Below are 20,000 nucleotides of genomic sequence, written 5' to 3'. Positions count from 1 at the left end.
TGTGTATGTGTGTCTGTGTTTGTCCCCCTAGCATTGCTTGACAACCGATGCTGGTGTGTTTACGTCCCCGTCACTTAGCGGTTCGGCAAAAGAGACCGATAGAATAAGTACTGGGCTTACAAAGAATAAGTCCCGGGGTCGATTTGCTCGACTAAAGGTGGTGCTCCAGCATGGCCGCTGTCAAATGACTGAAACAAGTAAAAGAGAAAAGAGTAAGAGTAAACAAATGCAGCTTTAATTTCCCTCTCTGTTGCACAGCTACACACATTACATGTTATATATTCGTTTAAGAAACAGATTGGGTTTATTTACCTTTCTGAAGAGCTGACCCTAACCCCACATATATCAAAAAATAAAAATTTTACGGAAAGTGATGATCTTCTTCTTCAAATGTAAACAAATACATGTGGCCTAAATGGGACTCATATGGAAAGAATGCCACCAAATTAATTATGTACTTAGTGTGTAACCCAGATTTTGGTGGTGGATGGGTGTCTTGGGTCATACATATCATCATGTGGAAAAGACTTTCTAACTAGAAAGGGTATGGCCTGGTCAGCCTGTAATGACATGCATAAGATCTGGTCATCAAATCTAAGTAGAGACTTCAAACTTGAAATATTCAAAGCCACAGTCGAACCAATTTTACTATATGGCTCAGAAACCTGGACGTTATCAAAGAAGCTTGAGAGGCGGTTGGATGGAACCTACACTCGCCTCCTTATGTGAGCTCAAAATCTCTCGTGGAAGCGCCCGCCATCCAACCAAAATGCAAATATATGGGAAACTACCACCTGTGTCATCTCTTGTGAAAGGTAGGAGAGTCCAGTTTGCTGGACATTGTTGTAGAGCTGAAAAAGAGGTAATTTCTACTCGCAATATCAGAGGGCGCACACTCTCCTACCCTGATGTAATCTCCAGGGATACAGGCATCCAGCAACAGGACCTCCGTAATGCCATGATGGACCGTGAAGTCTGGCGTAGCATGGTAAATTCCATTGTCTCGACCACGGTCGAACAACGATGATGATGATGATGATGTCTTGTGTTTACAAGAAAGAAATAAGGAAAAGGGGATAAGGTTTGGGTGTTGAAATTTGCAAGCTTATAGTGATGTATAAATGCATTTTAATACATTTTGTAACCATAAACTGAAGGGTCACTCGTAAACAGAGCTGGATAGCAAAACCGTCCCCTCATTTAGTGTCCACCCATAATTATGACCCTAGTATCGATCTATTTTGTTGCATTTCAATTTGTTTCTTAAACTAAATAGACACTGCTGGAAGTTGTTGTTGAACTTGTTGACAAACTACAGCAGTAATTGTATTTACCTCAATAGACGTCATTGATTGGTTGAAATTGCTGAAATGCAAGAAATTTAACAACAAATAGCTTACAAACTACAGAATTTTCTGAAGAAAGCCAAGAGAAAAAGATGTTTTATATAACACATTCTACCAGTATACAAAGTTTTAAAAGTGTTTAGTTACAAAGAAGTTATTTTTAAAATCTGCCGGTCAAAGTGAAAAGTGGAGAGTCTTAGCTAATAGGTTCATTTTAGTTAGGACTATCCTGAGGTTTACCTCTTCAGTATGGTCCACCCAGGGAATGGAGAGTTCCTACAGAACTACCTGCTTGAATGCTTCTGAGATAAGCACCATGCCTGGCTTTAGTGATGTTGAAGTGACAGTTCCTGGGAACTTTGTCCATTTCCTTGCATGACTTGCCGCTTCTAGGCTTTTGCTGTTGTTCATAGACCCGGAGAAGTAGACCAGGCACTTGGTATCATCTTGATGACAACCTTGAGGAAAGCAAGTCATCTTTGTTTGGTAGAGGCGCCTGTAATGGTGAATTCCACTGCAAGTTGAGTGTACTATGGCCCTTCAGGACCAGATTATTCCACCAGTATGGAAGCACTCCGTCGGTTACGACGACGAGGGTTCCGGTTGATCCGAATCAGTAGAACAGCCTGCTCGTGAAATTAACGTGTAAGTGGCTGAGCACTCCACAGACACGTGTACCCTTAACGTAGTTCTCGGGGATATTCAGCATGACACAGAGAGTGACAAGGCCGGCCCTTTGAAATACAGGTACAACAGAAACAGGAAGTAAGAGTGAGAGAAAGTTGTGGTGAAAGAGTACAGCAGGGATCACCACCATCCCCTGCTGGAGCCTCGTGGAACTTTTAGGTGTTTTCGCTCAATAAACACTCACAACGCCCGGTCTGGGAATCGAAACCGCGATCCTATGACCGCGAGTCCGCTGCCCTAACCACTGGGCCATTGCGCCTCCACATTCCACCAGTAATAGCACACCTCACCCAGGGCCCTTGGATAAATACTGAGGATGTGATCCAGGGTTTCTCTCCTTCCTCATGGTTAGGCATTGGATTAAATGTTGCCCAAAATCTTGTTCCTCTACATTGTGAGTTTAAAATTTACCAATTACTGACAGTACCTTTTTTTTTTTGGTGTGTTCATTAAAACCATTTCCAGCTGCTTACAGATGTGGCTGTGTTGCTTTCAACCACATTGTTTCAGGTTCAGTCCGACTGTGTGGCACCTTGGGCAAAATATTTTCTATTATAGCTCTGGGCCAATCAAAGCCTTGTGAGTAAATTTGGTAGATGGAAACTGAAAGAAGCCTGTCACATGCATGCATATATATGTGAGTGAGTGTATGTGTTTGTGTCTCTTTGTCTTGGCATTGCATGATTATTGTAAATGAATGCCATTCATTTCTATTACTCTGCCAAAATGTGTCTGGCTACAGCGAAATATCTTTCTTGAAAACAGATGAAGGTTGGCAACAAGAAGGGCATCTAGCCATAGAAAATTTGCCAAAATAAACTCCATCCAATCCATGCAGACATGGAAAAGTGGACATTTAAACAATGATGATACCAGGGTGGGGAAATGTCCAATATATCAACTGTGAACTTTTTTCTCATATTTTGTATCTTTACCATGAACCTCTCCTATAACTTCATGTCCTCAATTAAGACGTCTCCTATAACTTCGTCTTCATTGAAGACGTCTCCTATAACTTCATGTCTTCATAGAAGATGTCTCCTATAACTTCGTCTTCATTGAAGACGTCTCCTATAACTTCATGTCTTCATTGAAGACGTCTCCTATAACTTCATGTCTTCATTGAAGACGTCTCCTATAACTTCATGTCTTCATAGAAGATGTCTCCAATAACTTCATGTCTTCATAGAAGATGTCTCCTATAACTTCATGTCTTCATAGAAGATGTCTCCTATAACTTCATGTCTTCATAGAAGATGTCTCCTATAACTTCATGTCTTCATAGAAGATGTCTCCTATAACTTCATGTCCTCAATTAAGACGTCTCCTATAACTTCATGTCTTCATTGAAGACATCTCCTATAACTTCGTCTTCATAGAAGATGTCTCCTATAACTTCGTCTTCATTGAAGACGTCTCCTATAACTTCATGTCTTTGTGCTAAACATGGAAACCATAATTAAAGTTTCAGAACTCAAATAAATAACATTTAGCTCTATTATGTCCATTTATCCTACAGACACAATCTTACCTGGATAATTTATGTCTCAATAGTGCGCAGGTGTTTCCAACATATCTCTGTTGGACTGTCCTACATATCATTCTATATTCAATTAATACTTAAAGAATCTAACTTTAATTACTCTCAAACTCATGTTTCTGTTAATTTAGGTGAATTTCCAAGTAAAATAATTTATTAAAATCTTCAAGCTGTTGCTCTGCTGGTGAAGATTTTCTCTCATTCAGTGCCGTAGCCAAGATTCTCTTTGATATAAAAAGCTAAATTTTTCGCTGTGTTGTTTTGAAGTGGTCTCACAGAGCTGTCATGTCCATCCATCTCTGTGGAAATGGATTCCGTTTTTCGGTTTGATGTGTTTCTGACATTTCATTTGCATCATTTCCTCTCTCACCAACATCCACTCTTTGACAATGTAATCATCAGTTGACGATAATACCACCGTCACATGTCAACATTGGTAATGAAATGGCAGCTGTGTGTGTGTGTGTTTATGTGTATGTCTGTGTGTGTGTATGCATGCATATGTTGTGTGTGTGTGTGTGTGTGCATGTGTACATTCTATATTGGTTTGTAGTGGTTGTCTGTTTTCCTGTCTCAGTGGAAATGTCCGCATTGGATTGGTTGGGGGTGGGAACATGATATTGTATGACAAGTTCTGTTTGTTTCTGCTTAACATTCACCTCTGTTCTGGTACTTCAATGTCAAGTTGCAATACTGATATGCAAAGGTACATATGTTGTGGTACCTCTATGTAAGGTACACCTCTGTTCTGGTACTTATATTTAATGTACAATTCTACTGTAGTACCTCTATGTAAGACACGCCTGTTATGGTACCCTATACCAAAAATCTGTAGATGCCAGTCTCATGACAAGTCAGAAACAAATTAGAATGACTAATTAGTTGTTGTTGATTAACCCCCACCTTAGCCTTCAGCCAGCATGCCTGTAATGAAAGGTATTTCAGTAATGATTGTCCGACATTTTATCCAAAGTGCATCTAGGACTACATTAACTAACATATCCCTAACCCTTATTATTTAGTTCCCAAGTCATTCACCCTTTGCTGTTCCTAAGTCACCCCTTTTATCAGCAGACAATTGATCAGAACTATTCCAGACATGGCCACTTATATCAAATCTATGTTTAATACTGCGCTAAGTAAACCAGGCACGGGCCCCTAAGGGCTTCTCAGGGATTTATCAGCTCATTGAGTGTCCACAATTTACAGTAGTCCATGGTACACTTAGCCATTGGGAATAAGTAGCAAGTCTTTCTTGCAAAAGGTTGGTTGATCTTACCAGTCATTGACGGATATCCTTCGTTAATGATGGAACTTCAACAGGTTAGAAATAGCAGCTAAATCTCCTTCAAATTATACCCTGCCATCTAAAAATAAAAATGGAAGGACATTTAGTCCTCCTCATCATCATCATTGTTTGACCATGGTAGAGACAATGGAATTTACCATGCTACGCCAGACTTCACGGTCCATCATAGCATTACGGAGGTCCTGTTGCTGGATGCCTGTATCCCTGGAGATTACATCAGGGTAGTCCTAGATACATTATGTCTGCATAAAAGACAGGATGGCCATGCCTGGAATAGGTTTGATCAATTGTCTGCTGATCAAAGGGTGGAGTACTTGGGAACTAAACAACAATAAGAAAGAGTACATGAGTTAATGTTGTCCTAGATACACTTTCGATAAAAGGCCAGACAGTCATTGTTGAAATACCTTTGGTTACAGGTCTGCTAGATCGAGGCTGACCTGGGGTTAAACAACAACTAATTAGTTATTCTAATTTGTTTCTGACTTGCCATGAGACTGGCATCTACAGACTTTTGGTTAAATTCTTGCATTGTAATTCCTTAGATTTGAAGAAGTAGGGAACTAATATCCATTTTTTTTTTGTTTTAGGTTTGATTATGTGTGACACATTCTCAGAATTGAAATTTTGTAATGTAAGGTGCTGGCGCCGGCAGATGGCAGGGGAAGTGAGGCAGGCTAATGTGTTTTTGGATTCGATTCAATAATGTAGTTGAAAATTGTTTGGGGTTGTGTTTAAGAGTGTAAGAATGTAAGAAAAAATATTTTGGAATGCAAAGAATTCTGGAAAAATCTTTGCAACATAATAAAAAAAAGAAGAAAAAAAAACCCAACTTGCAAAAGCTTTAAATTCTTTACCAAAATAGATTACTTGATTACTACAATCGCTAAGTTATTACAGGCGTTTACGTTGTTTTCTATCTTACGTTTTCTACCGGTCTTTTTTGCTTTTTCTTTTTTTTTATTGTTCTTGTTCTTTTATCGTTTTTGCATTTGATTTGCAAGATTCTTGATGTGAACTTGTGTCATTGTCATCATGGTTTTTTTTTGGGGGGGGGGGGTAAAATTCCTATTTCTCCATGTTTGCCTGGATGGATCAAACAGACTCTTCTGAGATGGATGTTTTTTTTTTATTACGACTGGATGTCCTTCCTGTCGCCAACCCTTGCCTGTTTCCAAGGAAGATAATATTTCTTCATAGCCAGACATGTTTCATGGATGGACACTGCTTGCTTGACAGTGGCATTTATTTGCAACTATCATGTGAAGTTTAAGGCAAGGAGACACTAATACACACATCATCATCATCTGGTCAGCCTGGGGCTATAGTAGAAGATACTTACCTCCAAGGTGCCACACAATGGGACTGAACTCAAGACCATGTGGTTGGAAAACAAATTTTTTCATGCAGAGCTATGCCTGTACCTCATAGCCACACCTGTGCCTGTTGTTGAAACATACTTTGTTTATCTTGGAAGGGCCATTGCATCAATAATAAGCACTAAACACATACACTGGTTCAATATCAGCCCTGGAATAACAGAAGCTTGTCATAGATGAGGTCAGATGATTGATTGACCAGATGTTTAATCAATCAATCAATTAATTAAGACTTTAAACAGTTAACCAATTGACAAAAGAAAAAAGAAGTGAAATAGAACCAATGCATGTATTATTGGCATAACAACCCTCCCAAGTTACGAAATTGTTTTTTTAAAAGCTTTTTTTTTTCAGCAGACATTATCAAAAGTGTTCCAGCCATGACCTTCATCCCTGCAAATGTCACAGAGACAGCATTAGATGGGTTTCTTGTGATCTACAGCCCGGTTTAAACATTTTTTTTTGTTTTGTTTTTTTTTTGCTTATTTTTTTTTACTGAAAACAAATACTATGAAAGTAAAATATCTTATTCTTAGTTTTCTTTCTTTTATCTTTTCAGCCTTTGTTGAGGGAAATTAATAAATCTCAGAAGAAAAACTTGGATATTGACAGAGTTTGGGGTAAGAATATTTTTATTCATCAAACCAACATTTTATAAACGTGAATAATTTGAAGTAGAAAGAGCAAGTTTGGTGGCTTGACATCACTGGATCATTTACTCTGCATGTGTGTGTGTGTGTTTGTGTGTGTGTACGTGTGTGTGCACACGCATGCATCCATGTGTTTGCATACAAAGAAAGTCAGGAGGTATGAGACGAATATATTTATTTCACCAGATGATATCCATAGGATGATGGTTGTTTATGATACTCTAAAATAAATTATTTTTGCATGATGTTGGCTGTGAAACAGCCATCATCTAATGGATATCGACTGGTGAAATAAATATATTCACCTTATACCCCTTGACTTTATATTCTACTAGCACTATGACCCAGCGTTGCCGGGTCATAGTGTTAGTGCATGCATATACAGCTGTGTGCATGCGCACATGCACTCGAGTACTGTCCAAATCTCTGACCAATCCCATACAGCTAGCTGGCATTCAATTGGCGTATCAAGTTTTGGGCATTTTGATTGGGTTTTGGATAGAAAATTCACAAAAAAGTCACTTCTATTGATTTTTTTAATGGCTTTGTGGGGTGACTAGGGAAATGTAAAGATGTGCACGACCACCCTTGGATGGTTTTAAATCATCATCATCATCATCATTTAGCGTCCGTTCTCCATGCTAGCATGGGTTGGATGGTTCAACTGGGGTCTGTGAAGCTGGAAGGCTTCATCAGGCCCAGTCAGATCTGGCAGTGTTTCTACGGCTGGATGCCCTTCCTAACGCCAACCACTCCGTGAGTGTAGTGGGTGCTTTTTACGTGCTACCTGCACAGGTGCCAGACAGAGCTGGCAAACGGCCACGAACGGATGGTGCTTTTACGTGTCACCAGCATGGGGCCAGGCGAGGCTGGCAACGGACACGAACGGATGGTGCTTTTACGTGCCACCAACACGGGGGCCAGACAGAGCTGGCAAACGGCCACGAAACGGATGGTGCTTTTACGTGTCACCGGCACGGGGGCCAGGCGAGGCTGGCAACGGGCACGAACGGATGGTGCTTTTACATGCCACCAACACGGGGGCCAGACAGGGCTGGCAAACGGCCACGAACGGATGGTGCTTTTAAATGACCATAGAAAATGCGAGCCCTCTAACTGAAAAATTGTGGATTTGTATAAAGGACACACACGCAGACATTTTGCCCTTTATATATATAGAGATATACTCCAATTTTCACTGATTGGGTTTTCTGGATTTCAACTGTATAGAATTCTACATCTCTACATTACACTCCTATCTATTAGTTTAATATGTGGTTTGTAGCCATGTCCACTGAAGGAGCTTTATTGTGACTACCACTGGATTATATATTTAATCCATATATTGTGCATTAAATCATGCTGACGTAGGTTTGACAGTTCGACTAGAACTGTAAGCCAGAGAGCTGCACCAGGTTCCAATCTGATTTTGCATAGTTCCTATGGCTGCACGCCCTTCATAACATCAACCACTCCAAGAGTGTAAAGGGTGCGTTTTATGTGCCAGTTATTTGACACCAGCATCATCCACAACTACAATTTCACTTGGCTTGATGGGTCTTCTCGAGAACAGCATATCACCAAAGGTCTCAGTCACTTGTCATTGCCTCTGTGAGGCCCAGTGATTGAAGGGTGCTTTTTACATGCCACCGGCATGGACACCAGTTACATGACACTAGCATTGGCCACGACTACAATTTCACTTGGCTTGATGGGTCTTCTTGAGCACAGCATATCTATTCATATACATAGCATACGTGCTCACATACAAAGGCACGAGCACACACATTCACCTTCGCACATGTAATCATGCTTATGCACTGACACGTCTATGTCTGTATATACTCAGTGAGGGCCTAATGGTAGCCTAATGGTAAGAGTGTTGCACTCATGGCTGCAAGATTGTGAGTTCAATTCTTAGGCCAGGTGTGGATTGTATTCTTGAGGAAAACACTTAATTTTAATGAAGTGTTACTCTGTGGTCTCATCAACATCTGATGCATGGCACACCATCCATCTGTTGGAAGTAATGTTGATTTGATGGAGAAAGAAAGAGAGAGCTTAATGTAGATCATATACGTTTGGTTTTTATAAAGAAGTCGTCTGTGCAGGTTTTTCAGCAGGAAATTGCTGAATCATTTTGGATAGAGAGACTACCATCACTGTGTCTGTGTAGTAAAAGGTTGAAAGATTTTCTCCATTCAGAGTGAGAATAAATTAGAGTGTGTATGTAAGTATATATGTGTTTGTATGTATATAGAGGAGGCGCAATGGCCCAGTGGTTAGGGCAGTGGACTCACAGTCGTAGAATCGCGGTTTCAATTCCCAGACCAGGCGTTGTGAGTGTTTATTGAGCGAAAACCCCTAAAAGCTCCACGAGGCTCCGGCAGGGTGTGGTGGCGATCCCTGCTGTATCCTTTCACCACAACTTTCTCTCACTCTTTCTTCTGATGGCCTGCTCGCTTGGCCAGCGGAGTGGCGTCATTTGAAGGCTAAAACAATGTGAAGCGCATTGTGACCAGCAGGGTGTAGCAACATCTGATAGCCTGGTCGGTCACGTGATCACGTGATGTATATATATATATGTGTGTGTGTGTATGTAGTAGTAGCACTCCATTGGCTACAACAAGGATCCCAGCTGATTCAATCAACGGAACACCTGCTCGTGAAATTAACGTGCAAGTGGTTGAGCACTCCACAGACACGTGTAACCCTTAACGCAGTTCTCAGGGAGATTCAGCGTGACACTGAGTGTGACAAGGCTGGCCCTTTGAATTACAGGTACTACTCATTTTTGCCAGCTGAGTGGACTGGAGCAACGTGAAAATAAAGTGTCTTGCTCAAGGACACAACATGACCACGTGCGGAATTGAACTCATGACCTTATGCTCATGAGGCCAAATATCCCAACCTCTAAGCCACGTGCCTTCACGTATACATATATATGATGATGGCGGTGGTGGCTGTTAAAGAAAATATACTCACAGTTTGCAGCTAATACACTTCCTGTGAAAGCAGCTGGCCTCTTTTTTTTTTAAGTACCCCTGTATGGAGAGTTGTATAATTATAATAATGATGATACATATATATATATATATATAATATATATATATATATATATTAGGCGCAGGAGTAGCCGTGTGGTAAGTAGCTTGCTAACCAACCACACGGTTGCGGGTTCAATCCCACTGCGTGGCATCTTGGGCAAGTGTCTTCTGCTATAGCCCCGGGCCGACCAATGCCTTGTGAGTGGATTTGGTAGACGGAAACTGAAAGAAGCCTGTCGTATATATGTATATATATGTATATGTGTTTGTGTGTCTGTGTTTGTCCCCCTAGCATTGCTTGACAACCGATGCTGGTGTGTTTAGGTCCCCGTCACTTAGCGGTTCGGCAAAAAGAGACCGATAGAATAAGTACTAAAAGGTGGTGCTCCAGCATGGCCGCAGTCAAGTGACTGAAACAAGTAAAAGAGTAAAAGAGTAAAAGAGTATATACACACACTTATATACAACTGAAAGAACTACTAATAGTTTCATACTATTATGATACTTGAATAGGCATATTTATACAACATTCCATATATCTTAAAGGAATCTTTCAGACCCTAAAGTGGTGCACCAGCATGGCCACAGTCAACTGACTGAAATAAGTACAGTTATATATATAATATATAAATATATATATATATATATATATATATAATATATATATATATATACATACACATACATATACTATATATATATTATATATATACATACATAATATATATATATATATATATATATATATATATACATACATATATATATACATACATACATATATATATTACATACATACATATATATACATACATACATATATTATATATACATACATTATATATATATACATACATACATATATATATATACATACATACATATAGATACATACATACATACATATATATATTACATACATACATCATATATAATACATACCATACATAATATATATATAAATACATATATACAATATATATATATACATACATACATATACATATATATATATATAAATACATAAAATATACATATATTATATTACATACATACATATCATATATTATATTACATACATACATATACATATATATATATACATACATATATATATATATATATACTTACATATATATATATATATAATATATATATATATATATACTTACATATATATATATATATATATATATTACTTACATATATATATACATATATATATATACTTACACATATATATATATACATATAAATATATACATATATATATATACACACACATATATATATATACATATACATATATACATATATATACACACAACATATATATAAACACACACACATATATATATACATATACATACATACATACATATGCATACAAATGGCATTCTCACCACATACACATATAAACACTCAATCCTTGGAGCAGTGATGATGCTGGTGGCTGTGGTAGTCAGGAATATGCTGTGTAAAGAAAATATACTCACAGCTTGCGGCTAATACACTTCCTGTGAATGCAGCCGGCCTTTTCTTTTTTTATTAAGTACCCTTGTATGGAGAGTTGTATAATTAATAATACTAATAAGTGATGATAATAATACTAATAAGATGGATTTAGTACATCTGAGATTATGACTGATTTCTGCCTGTTTTGCATTTTAAATGTTCTCAGTATCAAAGGCGACAAGCTGGCGGAAATGTTAGCACACCGGGCGAAATGCTTAGGAGTATTTCGTCATTCTGAGTTCAAATTCCGCCAAGTTCGACTTTGCCTTTCATCCTTGATAAATTAAGTACCAGTTGTGTACTGGGGTCATTCTAATTGAGTGCCCCACTTTCCCAAAATAGATATAAGTATCTATGTGTGTGCATATGTTTGTGTGTCTGTGTTTGTTCCCCCCAACATCGCTTGACAACTGATGGTGGTGTGTTTACGTCCCCGTAACTTAGCGGTTCGGCAAAAGAGACCGATAGAATAAGTACTGGGCTTCCAAAGAATAAGTCCTGCTGTCGATTTGCTTGACTAAAGGTGGTGCTCCAGCATGGCCACAGTCAAATGACTGAAACAAGTAAAAGATAAGATATATACTGTTGAAATTGGGGTCTGCCTGATATTCCCATGTCTGTTATATGTCTGTGTGTCTTTTATGCTATCAAATATGGTGAGGATATAAGGCAACAAGGTAGCCTGCATGTAATGTTACTGAGCCTGCTAGAAATAGCAGCGATATCTCCTCTCCATCACATCATCTTCAGATCTTCTTTTCTCTTTTATTTGTTTCTGTCGTTAAACTGTGACCATGCTGGGGCACCACCTTGAAGGACTTCTCGTAAAATGGATCAGCAGTTCCAGTATTTTTTTTAAAAACCCAGTACTTGTTCTCTTGCTCTCTTTTACTGAACTTCTAAATTATGAGGACGTAAACACACCAACACCAGTTGTCAAACAGTGGTCAGGGATGCACACACACACCACACACACACGCATAACAGGCTTCTTTCAGTTTTCATCTACCAAATCCACTCGCAAGGTTTCGGTCACCCCAAGGTTAGATTAGAAGACATTTGTCCAAGGTGTCACACTTCGGGACTGAACCCAGGACCATGCTGTCGAGAAGCAAGCTTCTTACCACACAGCCAAGCCTGCACCTATCATCTTAAAAAATTTCAAGTGGGTGGTGGTGGAAGGGAGATATAAAAGCGGCGAGCTGGCAGAAACGTTAGCACGCCGGGCGAAATGCGTAGCCGTATCTCGTCTGCGGTTACATTCTGAGTTCAAATTCCGCCGAGGTTGACTTTGCCTTTCATCCTTTCGGGGTCGATAAATTAAGTACCAGTTGCGCACTGGGGGTCGATGTAATCGACTTAATCCGTTTGTCTGTCCTTATTTGTCTCCTCTGTGTTTAGCCCCTTGTGGGTAATAAAGAAATAGGTATTTCGTCTGCTGTTACGTTCTGAGTTCGAATTCCGCTGAGGTTGACTTTGCCTTTTATCCTTTCGGGGTCGATAAATTAAGTACCAGTTGCGCACTGGGGTCGACGTAATCGACTTAGTCCGTTTGTCTGTCCTTGTTTGTCCCCTCTGTGTTTAGCCCCTGGTGGGTAGAAAAGAAATAGGTATTTCGTCTGTCTTTACATTCTGAGTTCAAATTCCGCCGAGGTTGACTTTGCCTTTCATCCTTTCGGGGTCGATAAATTAAGTACCAGTTGCGCACTGGGGTCAATATAATCGACTTAATCCGTTTGTCTGTCCTTGTTTGTCCCCTCTGTGTTTAGCCCCTTGTGGGCAGTAAAGAAATATATATTGGCTAATGTAATCCTAGATACAGTACATCTGAAAAAAAAACAACATGGGATGGTCACAGCTGGAATGTCGACGGCTTTCTCGTTACAGGTGATGAGGATCAGGGAGTGAACTCCATGTCGAAACACCAGCAAACATCTGCTGCAGACTAAGCAGCTGTTGTAGCAGACATCGGCGGCGGTTAAGATTTCTTATGAATGAAGAAAACTAAGCAAACACAGATGTTTGTTTAAGTTTTCAGCTTATTTCTTGACAGTTGTGTCCTCTTGTGTAACCTGTCTTACCAGTTTGACAGTCTGCCGGGTCGGGTGGGGGGGAAGGGAGGGGTTCACAGTCTCCCCCGCCCCTCTCTCTGGTGGTTGTGTTGGCAGCAGTAGTGCCGGTAGCGGGGGTAGCGTTGGTGAGGATGATGTTAGTGGTGGAGATGGCGGTGTATCACATGTCAGTGTCACTAGTGCCACAATCCTATCAATAACAGCCACTTTGTCCCTTAAAATAATTAGGTCTTGCCAATACCAAACTGAAGACAGACATTACCGTTTTTTTTTTCTTCCGTCTTTCTATTTATTTTTTTCTTTTATTGATTGTCCCTACCAACAAGGTACCATAAATATAAAGACCACTAGAACAGGCCTTGGACAACCACTTGATGATGCATTTTATCTTTTACTCGTCCCAGTCATTGGGCTCCAAGCCATGTCGGGTGCACCACATTGAAGGGTTTAGTCAAACAAATTGGCCCCAGGACTTCATTTTCTTTTTTTTTTTTGTCTTTTTAAAGCCTGATACTTATTCTATCAATCGCTTTTACCAAATCACTAAAGTATGGGGATGTGAACAAACAATGCTGTTGTCAAACAGTGGCAGGGGACAAACACAACAACACATATGCACACACAATGAGCTTCTTTCAGTTTCCGTCTACCAAATCCACTCACAAGACTCTGCAGAAGACACCTGCCCAAGGCTGTAGCAGAAGACACTTGGCCAAGGTGCTGCACAGAGGGACTGACCCCAAGATCCCATGGTTGGGAAACAACCTTCTTTACCACACAGCCATGCCTGTACCTAGTATGTTGGGGAAAAAAAAAATGAAGTAAAAAAAAAAAGAAATTAATTAAAGGAATATAAAATGTAAAAATCTAATACAAATTGAATCTAAAGATCATTAAACCTTCAAAATGATATTATTGTCAAGCGTTATGTTCCACTTGTTGGAACATTCTAGCCCATCCTTCTTGTACAGCTCCCAATGTATTCACACTACTACTTTGTTAGGGCAGTTTTCGTACCCCTTTTAGGCCAGTTTTAAGCATCCACTCACTATAAGTCTGATTCAGAAGATTTTCCCACATATTATTGTTATTATTATTAGTGGAGGCGCAATGGCCCAGTGGTTAGGACAGTGGGCTCGCGGTCGTAGGATCGCGGTTTCGATTCCCAGACCAGGCGTTGTGAGTGTTTATTGAGCGAAAACACATAAAGCTCCACGAGGCTTCAGCAGGGTGATGGTGGTGATCCCTGCTGTACTCTTTCACCACATCTTTCTCTCACTCTTTCTTCTGTTGGCCTGCTCGCTTAACCAGCGGGGTGGCATCATTTGAAGGCTACAACACTGGGCTCACTGTAATCAATTATACTCCCTCCCAACATTCCAGGCCTTGTGCCTATATCAGAAAGGATTATTATTATCATCAAAGTGGCAAGCTGGCAGAATCTTTCACATGCCAGACAAAACTCTGCCATTCATCTTTTCAGGGTTTGATAAGATAAAGACCAGTGAGATCTGGGGTCAATTTAATTGACAGGGTTTCCCGTCAAATGTCATTCTTTGTGCTTATATTGAAAACAATTATAACCACAATGACAGCAACAGCTTTGGGCTTGTCCCTTAGAAAGAACATACTCCAGACATCACTCAAGCCAGATATTGGACTTCCACTATCACAGTTCATCTGATCTTCTATGTCTCCAGTGACCATCAGACCATTAAACCATCAGGCCATCACACCACTTCTAAATCATCCCACCAGACACACACACACGCACACACAGAGTCAAGGAACTGTAAGTCTAATGTTTCTATAAATATTTAACCAAAATAGAATCTTAATCTAATTTCATCTTCACCACTGATTCAGCAGAGAAATTCTTTATATTCTGGTCAGAGTTCCTGTAATTCTATCAGGAAAACTAAAGCTTAGTTAAAATATATCATGCAACTGGGCATATACACACACACACACACACACGCCATATGTGTGTGCATGCGTGTGTGTGTGTGTATATATATATATATATATATATAGGTGTGTGTGTATATATGTATATATATATATATGTATATATACTCTTTTACTCTTTTACTTGTTTCAGTCAGTTGACTGCGGCCATGCTGGAGCACCGCCTTTAGTCGAGCAACTCGACCCCGGGACTTATTCTTTGTAAGCCCAGTACTTATTCTATCGGTCTCTTTTGCCGAACCGCTAAGTTACGGGGACATAAACACACCAGCATCGGTTGTCAAGCAATGCTATGGGGACAAACACAGATGCACAAACATACACGCACACATATATACATATATTCATATATACGACGGGCTTCTTTCAGTTTCTGTCTACCAAATCTACTTGCAAGGCTTTGGTCGGCCCGAGGCTATAGTAGAAGACACTTATAATTATATATATATTTGATTGTTATTATTATTGTTGTTGAAATATCATTTTTATATATATTGATAGTTATAAGTTATGATAGTTATTAATTATGATATCTATTTATTTAGAATGATTTATTATTATTTTTATAAAGGGATTTAACGTATTACATATAATTTAATTTGAGAAATCATTTTGTTAGACAATTTATTTAATTATTTAATAATTATTAAATAATTATAATTAGGTGGTATATTTATCAAGTAGTATTACATTTAAGTAAATTAGTTTGTGTTTGCGCATATCAGCATGGTTTCCATGTCTACTTTTGGTCATGCTTGAATGGGCCAGGTGGAATTCAGTGATGCAGACATTCTACAGCTGACTGACCTCCCTGTTGCCAACCTTCCCCCATTTCCAAGCAAGGTAGTAATAATACCTCGTGGCCAGACATGTTTTCATGGAAGATTGGAAATGATGGACACTGCTTGCACAACAGGAGACAGCAGCAAACACACACACACACACACACACACACACACACACAGATTGGGCTTCTTTCAGTTTCCATCTACCAAATCCACTGACAAGGCTTTGCTCTACCTGGATCTATAGTAGAAGACACTTGCCCAAGGTGCCACGCAGTGGGAATGAATCCGGAACCCTGTGGTTGGTAAGCAAGCTACTTTATTTCATTTAATTTGCCACAAGAGCAGTACATAGACAGTAGCTAAGGGCTGGACATAGACATTAATGAATGATGGTGATGAAGTGAAGATGATGAAGTGAAGATGATGATTGGAGAAGACGAAAGCGCCCGCAGACTTCCGCTTCTCTAAGCAAGCTACTTACCACACAGCCACTCCTGCACCTAATTATAACCATTTCCATTTTTTCATCCTATGTGCAGAGAACACAGAACCACATTATCTAATCTAATGTATCCTTTTAAAAATAAAAATGGTGGAGTATAACAGATTCGGCTGCCTGCTATTTCTAGCATGTTAATCGACCATGTAGCGGCACGCTTTTCACTTCATGTTAATATCAGTATTGCGTGTTGGAAAATTAGAGTTGACTTTTGCCACTGGGTTGTTTTAGAGATTTGGAAGGGTCAGTATGATCTTTCCTGAAGATATTACTGGTATGTACATTGGTTTTTGTCAAAGGTCAACTTGGATATAGAGGCAGAGATGGGCGGGGCTCAGAGTGGACTCTCTCGAGATATTACTGGCATATAATGACCCTTGTCAGTGGTCAGTTATATAAGAGGCAACTATATAGGACTTGTGTGGTTTCCCTCAAAATATTACTGGTGCACAGTGACTCAATCACAAAAACCAAATGAAGTCAGAATGTTGAAGTACCAACAAAAAAAAAACAGGCGCAGGAGTGGCTGTGTGGTAAGTAGCTTGCTAACCAACCACATGGTTTCGGGTTCAGTCCCACTGCGTGGCATCTTGGGCAAGTGTCTTCTACTATAGCCCCGGGCCGACCAATGCCTTGTGAGTGGATTTGGTAGACGGAAACTGAAAGAAGCCTGTCGTATAAATGTATATATGTGTGTGTGTGTGTGTGTGTGTGTGTCTGTGTTTGTCCCCCTAGCATTGCTTGACAACCGATGCTGGTGTGTTTACGTCCCCGTCACTTAGCGGTTCGGCAAAAGAGACCGATAGAATAAGTACTGGGCTTACAAAGAATAAGTCCCGGGGTCAATTTGCTCGACTAAAGGCGGTGCTCCAACATGGCCACAGTCAAATGACTGAAACAAGTAAAAGAGTAAAAGAGTAAAGAGAGTTCCATTGCTATATTAAACCATTTCTATCATTCCTAATGTTCTTTATCTTGGAAATATAATGAGAGAGAGAGAGAGAGAGAGAGAGAGCGAGAGAGAGAGAGAGACGGTTCTGTAGATATTCTTTTGTTTTACCATTTCTTTCTTTCTTTCTTTTTTTTTCCATTTCCCCCTCTTTCTTTTCTTTCTCTTTTTCTCATTTTTTTTTTTTTTTCATTTTTATCCTTTTTCTTTCCTTTCCGTTTCCACAGACAAACAAACACGTTAAATAGAAACAATCAATCAATAAATCTTTCTAACCACCATTAGTTAGGTTCCAACCAAACAACAACAACAACGGCAAACCCCCACCCCCCACCCACCTCCCTTGTAAAACCGAATTCTTCTTTACCTTGATTTTTTTTTTGATTTTTTTTTTTTTTGAAGTCAGGAGAATCTGAAGAAAACGGTTCCACTCATCAAAATGGATTCCATTTACTTGGAATGTGTTGCAATTTCACAAAAATTCTTCTTACATTTTTTCTTCACATTCAATGTACATTCCTGTTGTTGTGTTGTTGTTGTTGTTCTTTGTATTTCTGTGTATGAAATACAGTCAAACATCAGAAATGATCTCACACCCTAACTGATGGTGGTGGTAGTGATGACGATGGTGATGGTCTCAACAGTGATTCAGCCGATATTCATGATGGTGGTGGTGGTGGCAGTGGTGGTGGTATTCATGATGATGATGATGATGCTGATGGTAGTGGTGATGTGGTGGTGGTGATGATATTCATGATGATGATGATGTTGGTGATGGTGGTGATATTCATCATGATGGCAGTGGTGATATGATGGTGGTGGTGATGGTAATATTCATGATGATGATGATGATGATGGTGGTGGTAGTGGTGGTGATATTCATGATGATGATGATAGTGATGATCATGGCAGTGGTGTGGTGGTGGTGATATTCATTGCTGATGATGGCAGTGGTAGTGGTGGTGATGGTGATGATATGATGATGGCAGTGGTGGTGGTGGTATTCATGATGATGATGATGATGATGATTTTGTGATGTTCTCAGCAATGATTATTTTGATGTTCATGATGATGATGATACTGCTGGTGGTGACGACGATGGTGATATTTGTGGTGATGATGATGATGATGATTGGTGGTAGGGATATTTACGAGGACGATGGTGATAATAGTATTGATGATGCTGATGTTCATGGTGGTGGTATTCGTGATAATATGTTTGTGGTGACGTGTGATGACGATGATTGCGATGATGATAATGATGCTGATATTCATGATGGCATTGATGATTGTGATGATTGCAATGGTGGTGGCAGTAGGGATGATGATGATGATGATGATGTTTGGTAGTGGTAGTGGTGATGATGATGATAATGATGTTTGTGGTGATGATGGTGACGTTCAAAATGATGATAACGTTGATAGAGATATAAGGGTAACACCCCCATGCACACACACACATGCACACACACACACATACACACACACATGCACATACACACACAACACACACACACACGCACATGCACACACACGCACTGCACACACACACACATGCACACACACATGCACACACACACACGCACACGCACATGCACACACACACACACACACGACATGCACACACACACATGCACACACACACACACACATGCACACACACACACACACACGCACTGCACCATGCACACCCACACATGCACACACACACACACACACGCACATGCACCACACACACACATGCACACACACACACACACGCACATGCACACACACATACCACACACATGCACACACACACACATGCACACACACAACATGCACATACACACACACACACATGACACACACACACACACACCACACACGCACACACACATGCACAACACACACACGCACACACACACACCACACGCACACACACATGCACACACACACACACACACACGCACACACACACACACGCACACACACATGCACACACACACACATGCACATACACCAAAACAGAATTAATGTAGCATACATTATGCACTCCCTGAAGACAATGATGCATGTGTGCACACGTATGTGCACGCATACAGGAATATGGAAGTGCACTTGGTATCACAATAAAATCTTGCACAAGACTGTTTCAAACATCCTGACCAAGTTTGTTTTCAACATAGGCATCAGGCCAGAAATTTGGGGCTCGGGCGAAGCCTAGTTATATATAAAAGCATATCAGGACAATTCCCCTCCCCCCTGACAA

General features: G+C 39.9%; 1 protein-coding gene across 5 annotated transcripts in view; it reads left to right on the top strand.

Annotated features, from left to right (window-relative positions):
- Positions 1-20,000, top strand: part of LOC115223321 (OTU domain-containing protein 7B) — a 209,008-nt gene that overhangs the window by 73,291 nt on the left and 115,717 nt on the right. For all 5 annotated transcript variants that reach the window (XM_029793837.2, XM_029793833.2, XM_029793835.2 and 2 more), the window contains exon 2: positions 6,821-6,881. The gene's annotated coding sequence lies outside the window, so the exon portion shown is untranslated. The remainder of the gene's footprint in view (positions 1-6,820; positions 6,882-20,000) is intronic.

Source organism: Octopus sinensis, linkage group LG22, assembly GCF_006345805.1.
Source record: "Octopus sinensis linkage group LG22, ASM634580v1, whole genome shotgun sequence".
Lineage (NCBI taxonomy): Eukaryota > Metazoa > Mollusca > Cephalopoda > Octopoda > Octopodidae > Octopus > Octopus sinensis.
Note: the sequence above shows the minus strand (reverse complement) of the source record. Positions and strands in the feature narration are given on the sequence as shown.